The sequence below is a fragment of the Macaca fascicularis genome, chromosome 16 (genome assembly GCF_037993035.2).
Source record: "Macaca fascicularis isolate 582-1 chromosome 16, T2T-MFA8v1.1".
Classification (NCBI taxonomy): domain Eukaryota; kingdom Metazoa; phylum Chordata; class Mammalia; order Primates; family Cercopithecidae; genus Macaca; species Macaca fascicularis.
The window spans coordinates 58,841,370-58,862,179 of NC_088390.1; the positions used below are offsets into that span (position 1 = coordinate 58,841,370).

Here is a 20,810-nt window from a genome sequence, read left to right on the forward strand (position 1 = left end):
TGTGCATCTGAATCATCCGAAGCTCTTTCTAAAGGCAGGTTCCCCGGGCCGCCTCTCCTAATCCGACTCGGTACTTCACGGGGCGTGCCTAGAATCTGCATTTTAGCAAGGGCCTGGCATGGACAGAGTTGCACGCTTGAGTTTGAGAAGTACTGCTTGGCCTCTGCCCCACTTACCCTTATCTTCTTGAGATGAGGTAAAGCACTTGGTAGGCACTATCTGGATAGGTTTATCTTTGCTCCCAAGTCTCTTCCGAGAACTTGGGAAGGCTGCCTAGCTTAGTGAGGGAATCCATTCTGGCTTCAGACCAGTCTGGGTTTGAAACCTACACATCCTGCTAACTTAGGCAGGGTACCGAAACTCCCTGAGCCTCGTGTCCTCATCAGTAAAACGAGGTTAATCACACCTACACCTTAGCGCAATGGCTTTAAAAAAAAACAAAAAAACAAAAAAACAAAACATAGCCCACCAAGAGAAATACATTTTGCATACTGACCAGTACACTACTGTTTGAGAGTGTCACAAAGTTTCCGAAAACAATGCTTACTACTTGTGATACACTGATAGTTTCTATGCCTATCCTATCTTATTCTCCTTGTTGATCATGACTGGCAATTTGAAAAACACTGCTAGGAAAGGTTGGTTGATAATACAAAATGCGGAGCAGAATTCCGGGTACACAGTAATTGCTGAAAAAATGTTAATAGCCTCTTCCAGTCTACTTCTCTCAGTGTTAGCCTTTGAAAAACAAGACTTTAGACGATAACACTCCTCTAGTAAAGATCCTTCATGGGATCCGTATCTCCTGGATAAAGCCCAAACTTCTTTCTAGGCAAATTCCTCCCACTCTTTTTTCTTCTTAACCTCAGCATCCACCAGAGGACACACTCTTACTGGTGTATCTTTCATGCTTTATCTCCTCCCTGTACCCCCATTCCCTTCCTACAAATCCTACCCTTTTCCCTCCAGGAAAGATTCCAGGTTCCTAAACACGCTTTTTTCCACTAGTTGACTTTCTATCTTACCCTTCCCTTCTGGTGAACCCCTATGCATCCATGGCCAGATGTGGTGGCTCACACCTGTATTCCTAGCGCTTTGGGAAGCCAGAGGCAGGTGGATCACTTGAACCCAGGATTTCGAGACCCAGCCTGGGCAACATGGCGAAACCCTGTCTCTACAAAAAAGCCACATGGGGCGGTGCACACTTGTAGTTCTAGCTACCTGGGAAGCTGAGGTGAGTGGATCACTTGAGCCTAGGAGTTTGAACTTAAAATGAGCTATGATCACACCACTGCACTCCAGCCTAGGTGACAGAGCGAGACCCTGTCTCTCAGAAAAATAGATAAACTCCTATGCATGCTTCAAGACTCTGCTGTAGGCCGGGCGCGGTGGCTCAAGCCTGTAATCCCAGCACTTTGGGAGGCCGAGACGGGCGGATCACAAGGTCAGGAGATCGAGACCATCCTGGCTAACACAGCGAAACCCCGTCTCTACTAAAAACACAAAAAATTAGCCGGGCGAGGTGGCGGCGCCTGTGGTCCCAGCTACTCGGGAGGCTGAGGCAGGAGAATGGCGGGAACCCGGGAGGCGGAGCTTGCAGTGAGCTGAGATCTGGCCACTGCACTCCAGCCTGGGCGACAGAGCGAGACTCCGTCTCAAAAAAAAAAAAAAAGACTCTGCTGTAAGTCTGCATACCTCACTCCTGCCTAGCTATAGCTTCTTCCTCCTCTGCGCTGCCCTGGCACATGCAAAAGGGCTTCTCTCTCACACACTATTTCCGCACTTTTATTCTCACTTCTTGCTCTCTTGCTAGACTGAGCTGTGATAGGATTGAGGCCAGCATAGAGGAGGATCAGCAGGAAATGTAAGCTGAGTTAAAGAATGAATATTTGCATACAATGACATCTGCATAACTTGTTTATATAGTCCATACATTCTGTTCCCAGGCCATTTTTCAAGTTTAGATTGCTTCACTGTCAAACCAAGGACTCCACCCAGGTTCCATGACTCACCTGTATTAGGGTGCAGGGATTTGGGGGGGAGTTTAGGTGGGGTTGAATATCCTGCTGAGCCACTGTCAAACCTCTTCTGGGAGAAAAACTGGGGGTAACTATGCTTCTAACCTAGAGGCCCCATCTTGAAGACCGCAGAGGTGAAAAAAAAAAAAAAAGTGTGCACACACGGGGCGGAGGACAGGGCGTGAAAACTTGGAAGAATTCTGCAGTCGTTTTGAATTATTTGATTGGTTTTGCCCTTTTAAAGGTCACCTTATCTTTTGTTTGTTTTTGTTTTTGTTTTGTTTCTAGGCTGTCTGACTCTTCTTACTAGAGACACAGCCAAAGAAGGGGAGGACCCTTTGGGTTTTTTTTGTTTTTTCTTTCTTTCTTTCTTTCTTTTTTTTTTTTTTTTTCTGGAGATGGAGTCTTTCTCTGTCACCCAGGCTGCAGTGCTGTGGTGCGATCTCAGCTCACTGCAACCTCCGCCTCCCAGGTTCAAGCGATTCTCCTGCCTCAGCCTCTTGAGTAGCTGGGATTACAGGCGTGCGCCACCAAGCCCGGCCAATTTTTGTGTTATTAGTAGAGACAGGGTTTCACCATGTTGGCCAGGCTGGTCTCAAACTCCTGACCTCAAGTGATCCACCCACCTCAGTCTCCTAAAGTGCTGGGATTGCAGACATGAGTCACTGCGCCCGGCGGAAGGGGACACTTTCTTTTCTTTCTTTTTTTTTTTGAGATGGAGTCTCGCTCTGTTGCCCAAGCTGGAGTACAGTGGTGCGATCTCGGCTCACTGCAAGCTCCGCCTCCTGGGTTTACACCATTCTCCTGCCTCAACTTCCCAAGTAGCTGGGACTACAGGTGCCCACCACCACGCCTGGCTAATTTTTTGTGTTTTTAATAGAGACGGGGTTTTACCGTGTTAGTCAGGATGGTCTCGATCTCCTGGCCTCATGATCCACCCACCTCGGCCTCCCAAAGTGCTGGGATTACAGGCGTGAGCCACTGCGGGAAGGGGACACTTTCTAAGAAGAAGACCTTGTTCATACTTTTGTCAGGCCCATTGGAGTCTTAGAGCCTCGTTCACAAACACCCCCGCTCCCCCAACGACCACACAACTCCTCAGAGATTTTTTCTTTCAAGATGGCCCCTGTCCTCAACAGAGAGGGAGAAGGTCAGACAACGGCTTGGAAATGCTTGTGGTCTCTCTGGCCACACTTTATTATTTATTTATTTATTTATTTATTTATTTATTTAGAGACGGAGTCACGCAGGTTTGAGTGCGGTGGCGCTATCTCAGCTCACTGCAATCTCTGCCTCGCGGGTTTAAGCGATTCTCCTGCCTCAGTTTCCTGAGTAGCTGGGATTAGATACGCGCCACTACGGCCGGCTATTTTTTGTATTTTTAGTAGAGATGGGGTTTCTCTGTGTTGGTCAGGCTGGTCTCAAACTCCTGACCTCATGATCCGCCTCCCCTCGGCCTCCCAAAGTGCTGGGATTACAAGCATGAACCACTGTGCCCTCCCTTTATTTTTATTATTTTTGAGACAGAGTCTCTGAAGCCTCAACCTCCTGAGCCCAAGTGATCCTCCCGCCTCTTGAGTAGCTGGGACTACAGGTGTGCGCCACCATGCCCAGCTAATTTTTAAATTTTTTGTAGAGCTGGGGTCTCCCTATGTTGCGCAGGCTGGTTTCAAACTCCTGAACTCAAGCGACCCTCCTGCCTCAGTCTCCCAAAGTGCTAGGGTTATAGGCATGAGCCACTGCACCTGGCCATGGCCACACTTGAGACTCACTAAAAGAGCTTTTAATAGGTTCTGAAGTCTGGGTCCCATCCCAGGAAATTGGACTCTCTGGGGGCATCAGTATTAAGGAGTTCCTCAGGTGATTCCAATGGGCAGCCAAATGTGGAAAAGGACTCCTTAGCCCAAAGATACCTTCCCACTGGGGGTGCCCAAGTGAAAAACAAGGAAAAGTCTGTGCCCTCCACCCCCACCCACTCCTGTCCCTCCCCTTTCTGAATTTCTCCTCTTCCTACCCTACCTGCTGCCATCTTCACAGAGCCAGGGCCAGTGGGTGGTTCTGAGTGTGTGTGTCAACCTCAACCAAGGGCGACATCTCCTCCCTGGTGTGTCTGGAGGCAGGTTCTCTCAGTGATATTTCCCTTTTGTCTCCAACTGCTTTCAGTTTCTTTCTACTCCACATTGTCACTTTCTCTACATTTCTAACTTGCAAAGCTACACATTCCCCACCGCTAAAAACCCCATGCTCGTCTTGTCTACCATGGCACCTTCCGTTCCCAGCACATTGCTTGATTATAGTAGGTGCACAGTAAATGTTTGCTGACTGACTAAATGACTATATCCTTTTAACACTTCTCAGGGACTTACCCCTTCTCTTTCAGGCCCAGCTTCTTCCACTTCCACTTCTCCTTCCATGTCTACCTCTGAATCCCCTTCTTTTTTTTTTTTTTTTTTCCCCCTGAGATGGAGTTTCACTCTTGTTGCCCAGGCTGGAGTGCAATGGCACGATCTCAGCTCACCTCAACCTCCACCTCCCAGGTTCAAGCGATTCTCCTGCCTTAGCCTCCCTAGTAGCTGGGATTATAGGCATGTGCCACCATGCCTGGCCAATTTTGTATTTTTAGTAAAGACAGAGTTTCTCCATGTTGGTCAGGCTGGTCTCGAACTCCTGACCTCAGGTGATCCACCCGCCTCGGCCTCCCAAAGTGCTGGGATTACAGGCTTGAGCCACTGCGCTCAGCCTGAATCCCCTTCTTTCTTCACTTGCCTGTGCTTTTCCTGCTTCCTGACATTCTCTTTGTCCTTTTTTGCACAGGGCTGTCCTCATCTAATCCATCAGTACCAGACAGTGAACATCTCTCCCCCAGGATGCTGAGGAAGGGTGCTGGACGGAAGGATGTGGAACTACAGCCTCTGCTCTCAAGATGCTCAGATCTGGGCAGGGAACATCACACATCTGGGCCTGTCAGGGGGTTGGGGGCTGGGGGAGGGATAGCATTAGGAGAAATATCTAATGTAAATGACAAGTTGATGGGTGCAGCAAACCAGCATGGCACATGTATACCTATGTAACAAACCTGCATGTTGTGCACGTATACTCTAGAACTTAAAGTATAATTAAAAAAAAAAAAAAAGCTTCAGATCCCTCCTGGAGCCTCCTATGAAACCACATGGTATAGCTGGTGCTGTTGGTCCAGAAACTAGAAGAATATCAGGCCAACCGTCTTGACTCTCTGTTGGGCCTCACTCATAGCTACAACCCAACCTTTATTGTTGGTGTTTATCTTTGAGGAGTTACAGCCAACCCAGCCTTCTAAAGACGGCTTGTTTTGCCTTAAGGATTTCCCAGTAACCTCTGCTTCTCCCTTTTCCCTCCTATGGTTTTCTATGTTCTCATCTCTTCCCTTTCTACCTATGGGGAAACCAAAATTGCAAATTTTTTTTTTTTTTTTTTGAGACTGTCTTGCTCTGTTGCCCAGGCTGGAGCACAATGATGAGGTCTCGGCTCACTGCAACCTCCACCTCCCAGGTTCAAGCAATTCTCGGCCGGGCGCGGTGGCTCAAGCCTGTAATCTCAGCACTTTGGGAGGCCGAGATGGGCGGATCGTGAGGTCAGGAGATCAAGACCATCCTGGCTAACACGGTGAAACCCCTCTCTTTTAAAAAATACAAAAAAGTAGCCGGGTGAGGTGACGGGCGCCTGTAGTCCCAGCTACTCGGGAGGCTGAGGCAGGAGAATGGCATAAACCCGGGAGGCGGAGCTTGCAGTGAGCTGAGATCTGGCCACTGCACCCCAGCCTGGGCGACAGAGCAAGACTCCGTCTCAAAAAAAAAAAAAAGAAAAAAAAAAGCAATTCTCTTGCCTCAGCCTCCTGAGTAGCTGGGATTACAGGTGGGTGTCACCACGCCCAGCTAATTTATATATATATATATATATATATATATATATATATATATTTTTTTTTTTTTTTTTTTTTTTTTTTTTTTTTTGAGACGGAGTCTCGCTCTGTCGCCCAGGCTGGAGTGCAGTGGCCAGATCTCAGCTCACTGCAAGCTCCGCCTCCCGGGTTCGGGCCATTCTCCTGTCTCAGCCTCCTGAGTAGCTGGGACTACAGGCGCCCGCCACCTCGCCCGGCTAGTTTTTTGTATTTTTTAGTAGAGACGGGGTTTCACCGTGTTAGCCAGGATGGTCTCGATCTCCTGACCTAGTGATCCGCCCGTCTCGGCCTCCCAAAGTGCTGGGATTACAGGCTTGAGCCACTGCGCCCGGCCAATTTTTATATTTTTAGTAGAGATGGAGTTTCATCATTTTGGCCAGGCTTGTCTCGAACTCTTGACCTCAGGTGATCCATGTGCCTCGGCCTCCCAAAGTTCTGGGATTACAGGCATGAGCCACTGCTCCCAGCCCAGAGTTGCAGACTTTTGTAACCCAGACTCTCTCATATGCAGACCCACAAAACTATTTGATGGGACAAACACCTAGCTTGGATGAATTTAGGTTATTTTTTTTTTCCTCCTAGGGTCCATCAATGATTTCAGGGATCTAGGTTTCCTCAGTCTTCTGTGAACATGAAACATTGACAAAGGCCATAAGATGTATCTCCCTGTTACACCACACCCCGGGTGCACACATAAAGACACACCTCTGTCCTCACTGCTGGGGATGCCACTCCTGACTCCTGCCCTAACACATCAACTTCCTCTGCCCCTGGTTCCCCTGTCCAGGCTGATGGCTCCCCACCAACTGCCATGGAATCTTCCAGCAAGGACATTCCACTCATCCTTCCCCACAGGGTTCTTCCTTCTTTGCTGCTTCTTTCTACCCCCAGTCTCCCTGGGGTGGGATCTGTGGAGCCTCAGGGAGAAAGGGCAGGGCCCCAGGTAAAAGGAGCCCTTTAAGGCAGAAGGCATGGGTGCCTCCTCTGCCTTTGTGTGTCACCACCAGGGGGCACCCAAGGCATTTCCAAAGCAGCTGCCCAGTGTTCACCTTACAGGAACACAGGGCGGGCAGGGAGATCCAGCTTGACAAGCAGCTATTCCCCCAGGAATGGGGCCTGTTTCATTCAGAGACTGAGAGTGGGTTCCAGCCTCTACAAAGAAACTCCTTAAAAAGAGTCTTTGGGGCCGGGTGCAGTGGCTTACCCCTGTAATCCCAGCATTTTGGGAGGCTGAGGTGGGTGGATCACCTGAGGCCAGGTATTCAAGACCAGCCTGGCCAACATGGCAAAACCCCATCTCTACTAAAAATACAAAAATTAGCCAGGTGTGGTGGCACGTTCTTGTAGTCCCAGCTACTTGAGAGACTGAGGCAGTAGAATCACTTGAATCTGGGAGGCGGAGGTTGCAGTGAGCCGAGATCTTGCCACTGCACTCCAGGCTGGGTGACAGAGTGGGACTCCATTTAAAAAAAAAAAAAGACAAAACAACAAAAAAAGAGCCATTTGGGCCAGGCATGGTGGCTCATGCCTGTAACCCCAGTACTTGGGGGAGCCTCGGGCAGGATTGCTTCTTGAGCCCAGAAGTTAGAGATTAGCCTGGGCAACATAGTGAGACCCCCATCTCTACAAAAATTTTAAAAATTAGCCAGACTTGGTGGCTCTCAACTGTAGTCCCAGCTACTTGGGAGGCTGAGGCGGGAGGATCCCTTGAGCCTAGGAATTCGAGGCTGTAGTGAGCTGTGTTTGCAACACTGTACTCCGCCCTGGGTGACAAAGCAAAACCATGTCTCCCTGTCTGAAAACAAAAACAAACAAACACCTTTACCTCTTCAAGGAATTTGTTTCCTACCAACCAGCTCCTCTTACCTCCCCTGGTAGCATTATCTTCTCTCTGCCTCAGCCCCTCACCTGCACTCCCCTGCTCCCCACCTTTCCTGATCCCATCGACCACAGCTCCATGTGGCGCCCAGTCTGCTTCTCTGAGTCCTAGCCCACTGCAGACCGGAAGCGTCCCCAGGGACAAAGGGAGGCTGAGAGTGTCCCTGACCAGGCACTGCCCTCTCTGCCTCTGCCCCTCTCCCTCCTAGGCCCTCACTTCTGTCAAAACCACATCTCAGTCCCATTGCTAGCCTCCTGAGGGTTCCCAGAGACCCTGAGTGTGGAGGGTGTGGGTTCAGAAGGACCAGGGCTGGGAACAGGGGCTGGAGGCTGGGCTCAGGAGCAGCACTTGTCACCTGAAAGCACTGACCCAGCTGGGAGAGACTCGGGAAGTGGGCCATGGGGGTGATAACAATAACAATAATCATATTAATAATAACACTGGGGCCCACAAAACGGCTGTGAAATACCCGCTAATGATCCCTTATATTTATAGATCTTCTCCTCCTAGACACTTCAGAGCCATTGCCCAATTAACCCTCCTAGATTCCCTAGAAGGGACAATTAACCCCATATTTTATGGCCGGGGAAACCTAGGCTCTGAGAATGTGATGCAGTTGGCGGAGGTCGTCCATTCCATTAGTGACAGCAGAATTTGTGGAGCAGCCCTCTCTCCTTCCTTTCATCTACATCCAGATGCACTTATGCTGGGCACAGTGGCTCATGCCCACAGTCCCACCAGCACTTTGGGAGGCTGATGGATCGCTTGAGCTCAGGAGTTTGAGACCAGCCTGGGCAATATGGTGAGACACTGTCTCTACCAAAACTACAAAAAAAAAAAAAAAAATTAGCTGGGCATGGTGGTGCATGCCTGTGTTCCCAGTTACTCAGGAGGCTGAGGTGGGAGGATCACTTGAGCCTGGTGGGAGGAAGTTGCAGTGAGCTGAGATTGAACCACTGCACCCAAGCCTGGGAGACAGAGCGAGATCCTGTCTCAAAACAAAAAAGCTGGTGGCTCATACCTGTAATCCCAGCACTTTGGGAGGCCAAGGTGGGCGGGTCACCTGAGGTCAGGAGTTTAGACCAGCCTGGCCAACATGATAAAACCCCGTCACTACTAAAAATACTACTAAATCTCTATTATAAATAAAGAAAATTGTTTTCTTTTCTTTTCTTTTTTTTTGAGATGGAGTCTTGCTCTGTCACCCAGTCTGGAGTGCAGTGGCAGCATCTCAGCTTACTGCAACCTCTGCCTCCCAGGTTCAAGCAATTCTCCTACCTCAGCCTCCCGAGTAGCTGGGATTACAGGCGCCTGCCACCAGCCACCACGCCAGGCTAATTTTTCGTATTTTTAGTACAGACAGGGTTTCTCCTTATTGGTCAGGCTGGTCTCAAATTCCCGATCTCAGGTGATCCACCTATCTCGGCCTCCCAAAGTGCTGGGATTATAGGCGTGAGCCCCGGCACCCAGCCCCAAGAAGGTGCTTTTTTCATTTTTTTCATTTTTTTCTTTTTTTCTTTTTTTTTTTTTTTTGAGATGGAGTCTCACTCTGTCACCCAGGCTGTAGTGCAGTGGCGCGATTTCAGTTCACTGCAAACTCCGCCTCCTGGATTTGAGCGATTCTCCTGTCTCAGCCTCCTGAGTAGCTGGGATTGCAGGCGCCTGCCACCAAGCCCAGCTAATCTTTGTATTTTTAGTAGAGATGGGGTTTCACCATGTTGGCTAGGCTGGTCTCGAACTCCTGAGTTCAGGTGATCCACCCACCTCGGCCTCCCAAAGTGGTGGGATTACAGGCGTGAGTCACCATGCCCTGCCAAAGGTGCTTTTTGCTAATCTGAACTCGGGCATGTAAAATGGGAATGTGCTGTGTTTGAAGCAGGAGGAAGTAAAGTTACCTAATCTAAGAACTTCCTTGTTATATAAGGTTATGCAGCCTAGACAACGTAGCCAGACCCCCCCATTTCTACAAAAAAAAAAAAAGTAAAAATTATCTGAGTGGGTCGGGCGCGATGGCTCACAACTACAATCCCAGCACTTTGGGAGGTCAAGGCGGGCGGATCACGAGGTCAGGAGTTCGAGACCAGCCTGATCAACATGATGAAACTCTGTCTATACTAAAACTACAAAAATTTGCCAGGCATAGTGTCATGCGCCTGTAATCTCAGCTACTCAGGAGGCTGAGCCAGGATAATCGCTTGAACCTGGGAGGCAAAGGTTGCAGTGAGCTGAGATGGCACCACTGCACTTTAGCCTGGGTGACAGAGTAGCAAGACTCCTGAAAAAAAAAAAAAAATACTGGATGTGGTGGCACAAGTCTGTCATTCCAGCTACTTGGGAGGTGAGGTGGGAGGATCACTTGAGCTCAGGAGGTCAAGGTCACAGCAAGCACTGAAGGCTTCACTCCACTCTAGCCTGGGTGACAGAATGAGACCCTGTCTCAAAAACTATAATAATAAAATTTAAAAACAGTCCAGGAGTGGTGGTTCACGCTTGTAATCCCAGCACTTTGGGAGGCTGAGAATGGCAGATCACCTGAGGTCAGGAATTCGAGACCAGCCTGGCTAACATGGTGAAACCCCATCTGTACTAAAATTACAAAAATTAGCTGGGCATAGTGGCAGGCGCCTGTAATCCCAGCTACTTGGGAGGCTGAGGCAGGAGAATCGCTTGAACCTGGGAGATGGAGGTTGCAGTGAGCCAACACCGCGCCACTGAACTCCAGCCTGGGCGACAAGATTGAAACTCTGTTGGAAAATAAAATAAAATAAGGCTGGGTGTGGTGGCTCATGCCTATAATTCCAGCACTTTGGGAGGCCGAGGCAGGTGGATCACGAGGTCTGGAGATCAAGACCATCCTGACTAACACGATGAAACCCTGTCTCTACTTAAAATACAAAAAATTGGGCTGGGCACGGTGGTTCACACCTGTAATCCCAGCATTTTGGGAGGCCGAGGTGGGCGGTTCACAAGGTCAGGAGTTCAAGACCAGCCTGACCAACATGGTGAAACCCTGTCTCTACTAAATATACAAAAATTAGCTGGGCATGGTGACACGTGCCTGTAATCCCAGCTACTCAGGAGGCTGAGGCAGGAGAATCGCTTGAACCTGGGAGGCAGAGGTTGCGGTGAGCCGAGATCGCACCACTGCACTCCAGCCTGGGCGACAGAGTGAGACTCCATCTCAAATAGTAATAATAATAATAAGAATACAAAAAATTAGCTAGGCGTCGTGGTACACGCCTGTAGTCTCAGCTACTCCGGAGGCTGAAGCAAGAGAATCGCTTGAACCCAGGAGGCGGACGTTACAATGAGCCGAGATCGCACCATTGCACTCCAGCCTGGGTGACAGAGCGAGACTCCATCTCAAAAATAAATAAATAAAGTGATGCACTGGAGCAGGTGACCAATGGGGGCAGTGAGGCAATGGGGGCAATATGAATACAGGCCTGGAGAGAAGTTTCTGAATGACTTGGATGCTGGGGTGTGGGGGGGTTCCGCGTGGGTGGGTCCCTGCATTGTGAGAGCTGCCTTGCACACCAAGGTTACCACAGACTTGCCTGCATTTTTCAAGTTGCTGGTTCTTCTTGCGGTGCCCCACCCACCAGCTCCACTCCTGAATCTTGGTCTCCACTCCCCCTCTGGCCTCTGACCCCTGCAGCCTGGGCCTGAGATGGTCCCTCCCCCAGCTCCTGGTTTCACCTCTGAAACTCCAAGGCTCCACATTGCTGAGATTTTACTATGGCTCCCAGCTGGGTCCTACCTTTGATCTGGCTTCAAAAAATAAAAAGCAGTACCGGGAGAGTAATTTTCCCGACCTGCTGGGTAGGAAGGCAGGCTGGAGGCAGGTCCTGACCAGCCCGGCCCACTCCTGGAGCCTGGAGTCAGAAGCTGGTGGCAGAGGGGGCGGGGGCCAGGGGAGCAAAGCCATCTTTCCTCATTAACTTCCTCCCCTTCCTTTCTGGGGCACTGACCTGTGTCTTCTTTCCATTCCCAGCCTGCCAATCAGCAGGGAAAAGGATGATACAGCTGCTTCCCCCGCACCCCCGCCCCACCGAGGCTCTCCCCACTCAACCTCTTGCCTCTTGGGCAGCAGTGCCTCAGTTCTCTCTCTCCACTATTCCCTGGGCCTGTCCCTGGGGTGTGGGGACCGAGCACTCAGGGTGGGGCCTGGTAAGGCGCAAGTCTGTGCCCCCTGGCTGAGCTCCTGAGACATTACTCAGTTGGCTGTCTCAGCGCCAGCTCTGGTCTTGAGGGACTGGACTGAGGGGTGGGAAGGGGAAGGTCCAGCTTTTTATGGGGCTTCCTGCCCACCCCTCTCCCATGGTGCTGCAAGCCCTGGCCCAGGATTTCCATCTTTCAGCAGCAGCACCTGCCCCTCCCAGTTCAAAGGCTCTGGCTCCTCACCTGTTCCCAGGATGCTTGCCTGGCCCTTTTAAGTGGTTAGCAATGTACCCCACCCCCACCCAGCTGAGGGTCTGGGCTTCTCCATGCAGGTGGGGAACCAAGGTGATGGGGCACAGGGTACAGAAGAGGCAAAAACACGCTTCAACCAGCTGAGCTGTCCCCAGTAGGCACAGGGCTACTGCCCTTTGTTTCAGTGGGTAGGGAAGGAGCCGGGGTCTGGCCCAAGAGAAAACTGGCAGCTGGGTTTGGTGGAGCAAGGACAGAGGGCACGGGGCTGGGGCTGGGCACCTTCCATTTGAGAAATTCCTGTCTCAGCTTTTTGGCTCATTGGCTGAAATGAGAGATGGCCGCTAAGCACAGGGACATTCTATGTTTCCGTGTCTTTATTTTCCCATCCTTGCCCCCTGTCAGGTAAGACTCCTACCCACATGCTCATTGTGAAAGCATCCCCTAAATATTGGAGCTGGCAGAACCCACTCACTGCTCCCTCCCAGGCCCCCAGGCTTGTCAGGGGTTCTGGCCACTGCTGTGCATTCTTTGTGTGGGTAGAGGAACAGTGACAGCCCGAGCCCCACTTTCTCCAGGGGTAGACCCCTTCTGGAAGTTGCCCCACCTCCGCTCTCCCCTCGCCTTGCCCCAGGCACCTCTCCCTGACCTGGGGGCAGAGAGGAGAATTCAGGGAGGGGGAGGAAGTTGGGAGCCACCTCGTCTCCAGGTGGGGCGGGGTCCCAGCGGCGATAACCATCTTCTTGGCAGCTCCAACCTGTTCTATTGGTAATTTTTTTTTTTTTCCTAGAGGAGAAAGGTGAAGGCCTTGGCGGGGAGTTACTCTGGCTCTGAAGTGTCCTTGCAGCTCCCCAGGCCCCTGCAGGCCTTGTGCAAGAGCTGTAAATCTCTTACCACCCACAGGCCTGGGGGCGCCTGCCGCTGGGACTTTCATGTCCGGACGTTTTATGCCTTTGCTCCTCTGTTGGGCTCCATAGCTCCTGCCTGGGGCCTCTCCCTAGCCTGTAAAAATCCAGTCCCATAAATCTCTGCTGCCCCCCAGGAGCCAAGCACAGTTCTTCCCACTCCAACTCCCACCCATAAGCGTCTCTCCCCTCAAGAGACCGCAGTGAAGTGGCAAGGCAGAGGCAGAAGGTTTCCGAGAAGGGCAGCAACTAAATGGGGGGTCTTCCTGGGACCTCCTCCAGCATCAGTCACTGCTTGGGTGGGATTGGACTCTGTAACTGAATGGTCTGTTTCCAGCTTCAATGCTGGAGGGGCTTCTGGGGGTCTCTTGGCCTCCACTGCCTGTTAGTATCCACCTGAGCCTCTTGAGACAGGTGGCTGTCTGTCTGCCAAGCCCCCAGGTGCATTGGAGGTGGCAGGCAGCCCAGTGACTATGCTGCTTTCCTGGATCAAAATGGGAAACCCAAGGAAAGGGAAAGGGGTAACAGTAGCTGAGGCCTGGAAGGTCATGGATGGACTGCACGGTCCAGTGGATTCCGGGGTAAAACATAGTGCTTAACTTCTTAGTCCGATGGGGGAGACTGGGCACTCGTCCAGGACCTGGGCATTGAGAAGGGGGCCAGATTTCCGGACCTGGGTAGGACTCAGGGCAGGGACAATACTGTGCCTGGGAACGTCCCACTAGAGAAGAGGAGCACCAGACTGGCTTGGGAAGGAGGAAGAGGAGAGAGCTGCAAAGGGAGCAGGGTGTCTCCAGCAGAAAGAACAGTTTGTTCGCAGGTTCCTAGGGAAGAGGTTGTGACCTGGGTGGGGGGACGCCAGCAGGTTTGCCAGGAAGGTGAGGAGTCTGTGCCTGGCTCCACCCTTCCTGGAAATACATGGGAAGGAGAGAGCGGGCTTCATGCTGAGGGTGGGGAGAGGCAAGGTGGGTGGTGGGAGGGAGGGCTCTATGGTGGAAGGGCTTGAGTGGGATGCAGCTGCTCAGGAGAGAACCCAGGCCAAACTCTCACTGACCCTCCTGGCTTACTGGGATCTCACTGCCAGATGAGCAGACATTGGGAAGCCCAGGATCTCGGTTCAGAAGTCATCTCACTCACCCACCCCCATCCCTGCCATGTCCAGATTCTGACTTGCATCCCATCTCCCCATGCCCACTGCCAGGCTGAGCTAGTGCTCGTGGCTACCATTTATTGAGCGCCTACTGCATGCCAGGCATTGCTCCAAGCTCTTTACTTACATTGACTCATTCAAGCCCATTTTCCCTATGAGATAAGTCCTGTGATCAGCCCCATTTTGCAGAGGAGAAAACTGAGCTTAAGTAACTTGCTCAAGATCACACCACTGGCTTCACACAGTCAGGATTCTAGCCAGGCATCTGGCTCTGGAGCCCATGTCTCCACCTCTGCCCTCTGCTGCAGAAGAGGCTTCGCCACCAAGGCCCGGGGAAAGGGTGTCCTCTGTGCCTCCCAACTCCTTCAGAGGCCAGTGGGGTTGGCCCTGGGCATTTGGAGAGAAGCCTGCCAGTTGTCCTCTTTCCACAGGGAAGGGGCAGATGTAGCCTAATGTTCTGGTGCTTTCTAGGGGTCCTCTGCCTTTTGGGGGATGCTCACCTCAGAGGCAGCATCAGGGACTAGCTCCTGATTCCCACGGGGTGCCCTGCTTCCACTAGTGCCCAGCAACCATGGGGAAACTGGGCAATAGCAAAAGTGAAACTGACTCAGCCGGTTTCCCACCCCCGCCAAGGGAAATGGGGAGCAGCCTCGGCTGGACAACAACCAATTAGGCACTTTTTATTGCCCACGCTGTCATAATCCTCAGAGCTTGGCTAGGATGAAGGAGAGGAAATAGGATAGGATGGAATTCCAAGATGCCTTTAGAGTTCATCCCAGCCATTCCCCTGCTTCTAGATGGGAAAGTTCAAATACCATCCACAAGAACTTTCCTCCAAGTGAGGCTCTTAGCCCTGGAAGTCAATAGGCCTTTGCATCTATTGCATCTAACAAGAATCCTTCAACCTCATAGAGGGGTTTTCTCCTGTCCTTTGCTCCGGCGACTCAGGGAAGAGGAATCTTAGTTGTGTTTTTTCCTAGGACACGGTGGGTGAGGAGCTAGGCTCATGCAGTCGTGAAGACCTCTGGTACCACCTGGATGGTGGCATTAGGGATCAGGGAACTACTGATTTTTCAAGCGCAATCTGACTCCTCTCTCAGACTAGCAACTCCCAGAGGACAGAGGTCTTGTCTCCTCCCTCAGACTGAAAGCTCCTGGAGAAACTGCCTTCTCTCGCTTCCCTCTCTTGTCCCCTCCCCCTTCTCTCAGTTGCCCAGGGCAGAGCTTTGTCCACAGAGGGCCACTCCTGCTGTCCATAGAACCTTGACTGTGTGGGTGACTCAGAGGAGGCTGCATTCTGATTGGGAGGTGTTACCGTGGTCTGTCGGTGCCTCTGTTTCCTCTTGTGTAGAAAGGAGTTGTAATGAAGATTAATTTTTTTTTTTTTTTGAGATGGAGTCACGCTTTGTTGCCCAGGCTGGAGTGCAGTGGCGCGATCTCGGCTCACCGCAAGCTCCACCTCCTAGGTTCACACCATTCTTCTGCCTCAGCCTCCCGAGTAGCTGGGACTACAGGCGCCCGCCACCACGCCTGGCTAATTTTTTGTATTTTTAGTAGAGATGGGGGTTTCACCGTGTTAGCCAGGATGGTCTCGATCTCCTGACCTCGTGATTTGCCTGCCTCAGCCTTCCAAAGTGCTGGGATTACAGGCGTGAGCCACCACTCCCGGCCATGAAGATTAAATTTTTAAAAAGCGTGTGCCTGGTTCGTGGTAAGGGCTCAGTAAATGAGAGCTTTCATTGCCTTCAGGAGAGCCCCTTCTAGCTTTCTGCTTATCAGAAATCAGGATGGGGAGATCCAGCAGCCTGAGCTTAGAAAGGTAGCCTTCAAAATGAGAATCACAGAAGCCAGCCAGTCTAGCAGCCCTTTGCGGGTCTTGGGCTGAGACCCTGGTGGACAAGTCAAGTCCATTATCTCCAGGAGGTGGCGAGGAGATCCGTGGTCAGCGTGGGCAACCTCAGAGATCTTCAGCAGACAGGGTGGCAACGAAGACGGATTTCAAGTTAGGACCCAACTGCCAAGGCAGGGCAGAGCAAACAAGGGAGAGTACATTTCGTTGCTTCAGAAGACCTGGGAGGGGTGTGGTGGTTCCTTTTCCAAGGTGGTGGTCGTCTCAAACCTAAAAGAGATGTTCGTCAGCATGCTGGGGGGTTGGGGCAGAGGTCGGGAGAGGGATGCAGTGACCTCTCTAAGATCAGGGATTCCATAATCACCTGAAGAAGGGGAGGAGACGGAGAGAGGTGAAAAGCACACCCAGGCTGAGCAAACATCCACCTTCCCTGTCTTTTTTTTTTTTTTCTTTTTCTGCGGCGGAGTTTCACTCAGTCACCCAGGCTGGAGTGCAGTGGCATGATCTCAGCTCGCTGCAACCTTCACCTCGTGGGTTCAAGCAATTCTCTTGCCTCAGCCTCCTGAGTAGCTGGGATTACAGGCGCACGCCACTACATTGGCTAATTTTTTGTATTTTTACTAGAGATGGGTTTCACCATGTTGGCCAGGCTGGTCTCGAACTCCTGACCTCATGTGATCCGTCCGCCTGGGCCTCCCAAAGTGCTGGGATTACAGACGTGAGCCAACGTGCCCGGCTGCACCTTCCCTGTCATGGGCAGACATACACCCCTGGGTTCAGAGTGTGTTCATGCATGCATGGATGCAGGGCACAGAAGGGGATCTAGAGGTTGACAGCTACTGTGAGGAAGAGGAGACATTGTCTCCCGAGTTGGTTCTGTCCTGAGTAAGGACCCTGAGTGAGGCTGAGCAGGTGACACCTGGCATGGGGCCAGGGCCCTCAGGTGGGCAGGGTGGGCAAGTGGGAGGAGGGGAAGTGCAACTCGACTTTATGAGAGATGAGGCAGACCCCTACAGCCTTCTGTCTTGGGTGTCCAAGGAAAGAGCAAGTGGGAATGGGGAGGTGGGGCAGGAGGAGGGATTCTGAAGCTCTCTGGAAAATCCTGAGTGTGGGGGAGAATAACTCACTCTTCTTTTTCTCAGCATCAACTTAATAAGTCATGTCCCAGCCTGGGCAACATACCAAGAACCTGTCTCTAAAAAAAAAAAAAATTAAAAATTAGCTGGTGTGGTGGCACATGCCTGTAGTCCCAGCTACTCAGAAGACTGAGGCTGGAGGATCGCTTGAGCCCAGGAGTTTGAGGATGCATTGAGCTATGGTCACGCCACTGCACTCCAGCCTGAGCGACAGAGTGAGACCCCAACTCAATAAATAAATAAATAAAATAAAATCATGTTCACTGCTAAATATACAATTGTAATTGGCCAATTAAACAAAAAATAAGCTGGGTGCAGTGGCTCATGCCTGTAATCCTGGCACTTTAGGAGGCTGAGGTGGGAGGATCACTTGAACTCAGGAGTTCAAGACCAGCCTGGGCAACATAGGATGACCCCATATCTACATTTTTATTTATTTTTTAATTAGCTGGGTGTGGTGGTGTGCGCTTATAGTACCAGCTACTTGGATGGCTGAGATGGGAGGATTGTTTGAGCCTGGGAGGTTGAGGCTACAGTGAGCTGGGATCACACCACTGCACTCCAGCCTGGGTGACAGAGCGAGACCCTGTCTCAAAAAAAACAAAAAACAAACAAACAACAACAACAAAAAACACATTGAAATAAAAAAGTCACCTCCACTGGGAATTCTTTCCCTTATGCTTCCATGTCTCCCTGACTTCCTTTGGGTGATCTGCCTACTTGTGAAAATCTTTCCCGAGTGGACAGGTGGAGGTGCCTCCCCTCTGCTGCCTCCTCCCCTGCCAGCAGTCAGCTTCCTGTGCTCAGTGCAGGGAGCAGATCTAGAGGAGACCCCATCAGGCAGTGGTGGTCAGATAGGGGAGGCGTAGTTCTTGACCACAGAGATGTCTCAGCCTGAGTGGGAAGACAGAATACATCCCTGATTCATCAGCAGAGACCAGAAACAAGGGCAGACAGCAACTGAATGGAATTATTGAGGTAGTGCTGGGAGAATGGGAAGAAGATACAGGAAAGGGGCTGAGTGGAGTTATTGGGGAAAAGCTTTCTAGAGGAGAATCTGAAATTGATTTGGCAGGGGGTTGGGGGAGAGGCCAGTAAATGCCATTTACCCCCAAACTATGCCCGTTCACAGGGGGAAGAAACCACCTAGGACTTCACTGCAAATCTGAGCCAGGATTGCAGATCACCCCCTTTTCCCCAGGCTCGGGTGTGTGTGCTCAGACAAGGTGCCAATAATGGGGTGGGGCCATGGGAGGGGGAAACATGTTGCTTTCGTTAAGTTCCTCCCTGGCTTCCTGGCCCATGGATGACCCAAAGTCGCTTAAATGAAAAAGAGAGGGGCGAGTTGAGCAGGTCCCAGTCTGGGTCTGGCCACTGTGAGTCAGCGAGCCGGGCAGTCTGATCCCATGAGCCAAATCCCCGAATCTCTGGGGCTTTAAAGGCTCTGAGTGTCCGGCCTCAAAGCCACCGACAGGTATGGATCTGCCCCCTCCCTGACCCCCTCTGCTTCCTGCCCTTTTGGTGCTCTTTGATCTCTGACCCTGGGGCCCAAGGAACCCATTCTCTCTGTAAGGCTGAGTCACTTCTGCCCTCATGCAGAGATTTGGGGTAGACCTGGGTAAAGATGGCAGAATGAAGGGGCACTGGCAGACAGACACAGGGCAGGGAGAGGGAACTGAAGCAATCAGGGAAGTCAGAGAGCCCCATGTTTCCCAGCTGATGGGAGGCGGGGCTATTCCTGGTGGCCCCTCCAGCAGCCACAGTGAAATTTAACCCTTCATTGGAGGGTGGCAGGAGCAGGTCTGTGAAAGTGGGGATGGGTAAGGAGAAGGTGGAGGTGGAGAAAATGGAGCAATTAAGATGGGTCCCCAAAGACCCCTTTATTTGAGTGTTAATTGCTGTTAGAGAAAGTGAATTTGACGGAAACGTCAGGAGGCAGCACCCTTCAGCTCTGGGTCTGACCCCTTAGGGACATCATGGGGTCCCCCATCAATCAACCCTGCTCTGGATAGACCCAAGTTGGGGCAGCCCAGGGTGTCTCTTCAGGGACTTCCCAAGTCAAGGCCTTTGAAGTGTCCATCTTCTCAAGAGGAAGGACACCCTGTTTTTTTGGGGGAGGGAGAGAGGGTGTCTATTGAGCCTCTGGACACTCTCCTCTAGCCCAGAGGAGCTGGCACTGCCTGACCACCTAAGGGAGGCTTGGAGCCTGGCTGGGCCCCAGTCTTAGGAGGGAGGGAAGCGGGTGGCGAGGGAGTGGGACGTCTCTTCCGTCTGGTAGATTAGTGACTCTGAGACAGGAGAGGGCCTGTCACTGGGCCCATAAATAAAGCAGCCGAGTCTCTCCCTCCATCTGTGTTTATCTGTCTGGCCTTGAGTTTCCGGGAGAGGAGATGTCTCGGCACCCCCGGCATCAAACACCGAGCGCTGGAGGGGAGGAGGGGCAGCCTCCCTCCTTTCGCCTTCCCTCTCAACCTCTATTCCTGCTTCCTCAAATCTCATCCTCTCAGGCTCTCCCTCTTCAGCCTAGACACTGACTCCAGGAAGCCCTCTGAGACCAGGGGTCAGGGCTACAGAGTGGGGAGTGTGGTCTGGGGTCTCTGCCACCTTTTCCCATTAATGCCCACCCTTTATAGACTCAGGAGAAGGTGCCCTGGGGCCCGGAGAGAAATGAAAGGTGGAAATCAACAGGTGCTTGGAGGCCTCAGTGTGGAAGACCCTCTGATCCCAGGGAAGGGTCCAGGGAGGCCCCTGAGTGATGGTGAAGGGCCATGGGGGATCTGCAGGCAGAGAGAGCCTGGTGGATCCCCAGCTCCTCTCAAGGCATGGCAGGCCATGAGGAGAAGACCCTGCCTGTCACCTCCTACCCTGGCTAACTCTTCTTGACAACACCCTCTCTCCCTCCCTCCCTCTTTCTACCTCCATGAATCCCTGAAACTCCAGGCTGTTCTTAGAACTCTGGACCTGCCACCAGGGCTTTTCAAAGTGTGGTCACAAGACCACCTACAGCTACATCACTGGGAAAGGGAAGGGGAAATGCTTGTTTCAGTGCAGATTCCTGGGCCCCATAGACTCACTGGATCAACAGAGGCTTGGGGACATGGGTTTTTGTTTTCTTTTCTTTTCCTTTTTTCTTTTTCGAGACGGATTTCACTCTTTTTTTTTTTTTTTTTGAGACGGAGTCTCACGCTGTTGCCCAGGCTGGAGTGCAGTGGCGCGATCTCGGCTCACTGCAAGCTCCGCCTCCCGGGTTCACGCCATTCTCCTGCCTCAGCCTCCTGAGTAGCTGGGACTACAGGCGCCCGCCACCGCGCCCGGCTAATTTTTTGTATTTTTAGTAGAGACGGGGTTTCACTGTGGTCTCGATCTCCTGACCTTGTGATCCGCCCGCCTCGGCCTCCCAAAGTGCTGGGATTACAGGCTTGAGCCACCGCGCCCGGCCAGAGACGGATTTCACTCTTGTTGCCCAGGCTGGAGTGCAATGGTGCGATCTCGGCTCACCGCAACCTCCACTTCCCAGGTTCAGACG

At 51.8% G+C, this 20,810-nt stretch overlaps 1 long non-coding RNA gene across 2 annotated transcripts in view; it reads left to right on the plus strand.

Moving 5' to 3' along the window:
- Positions 1 to 5,151, plus strand: part of LOC102146606 (uncharacterized) — a 52,405-nt gene extending 47,254 nt beyond the window's left edge. For both annotated transcript variants that reach the window (XR_012425737.1, XR_006693027.3), the window contains exon 3: positions 4,833 to 5,151. This is a non-coding gene — a long non-coding RNA (uncharacterized lncRNA). The remainder of the gene's footprint in view (positions 1 to 4,832) is intronic.
- The last annotated feature ends 15,659 nt before the right edge of the window (positions 5,152 to 20,810 follow it).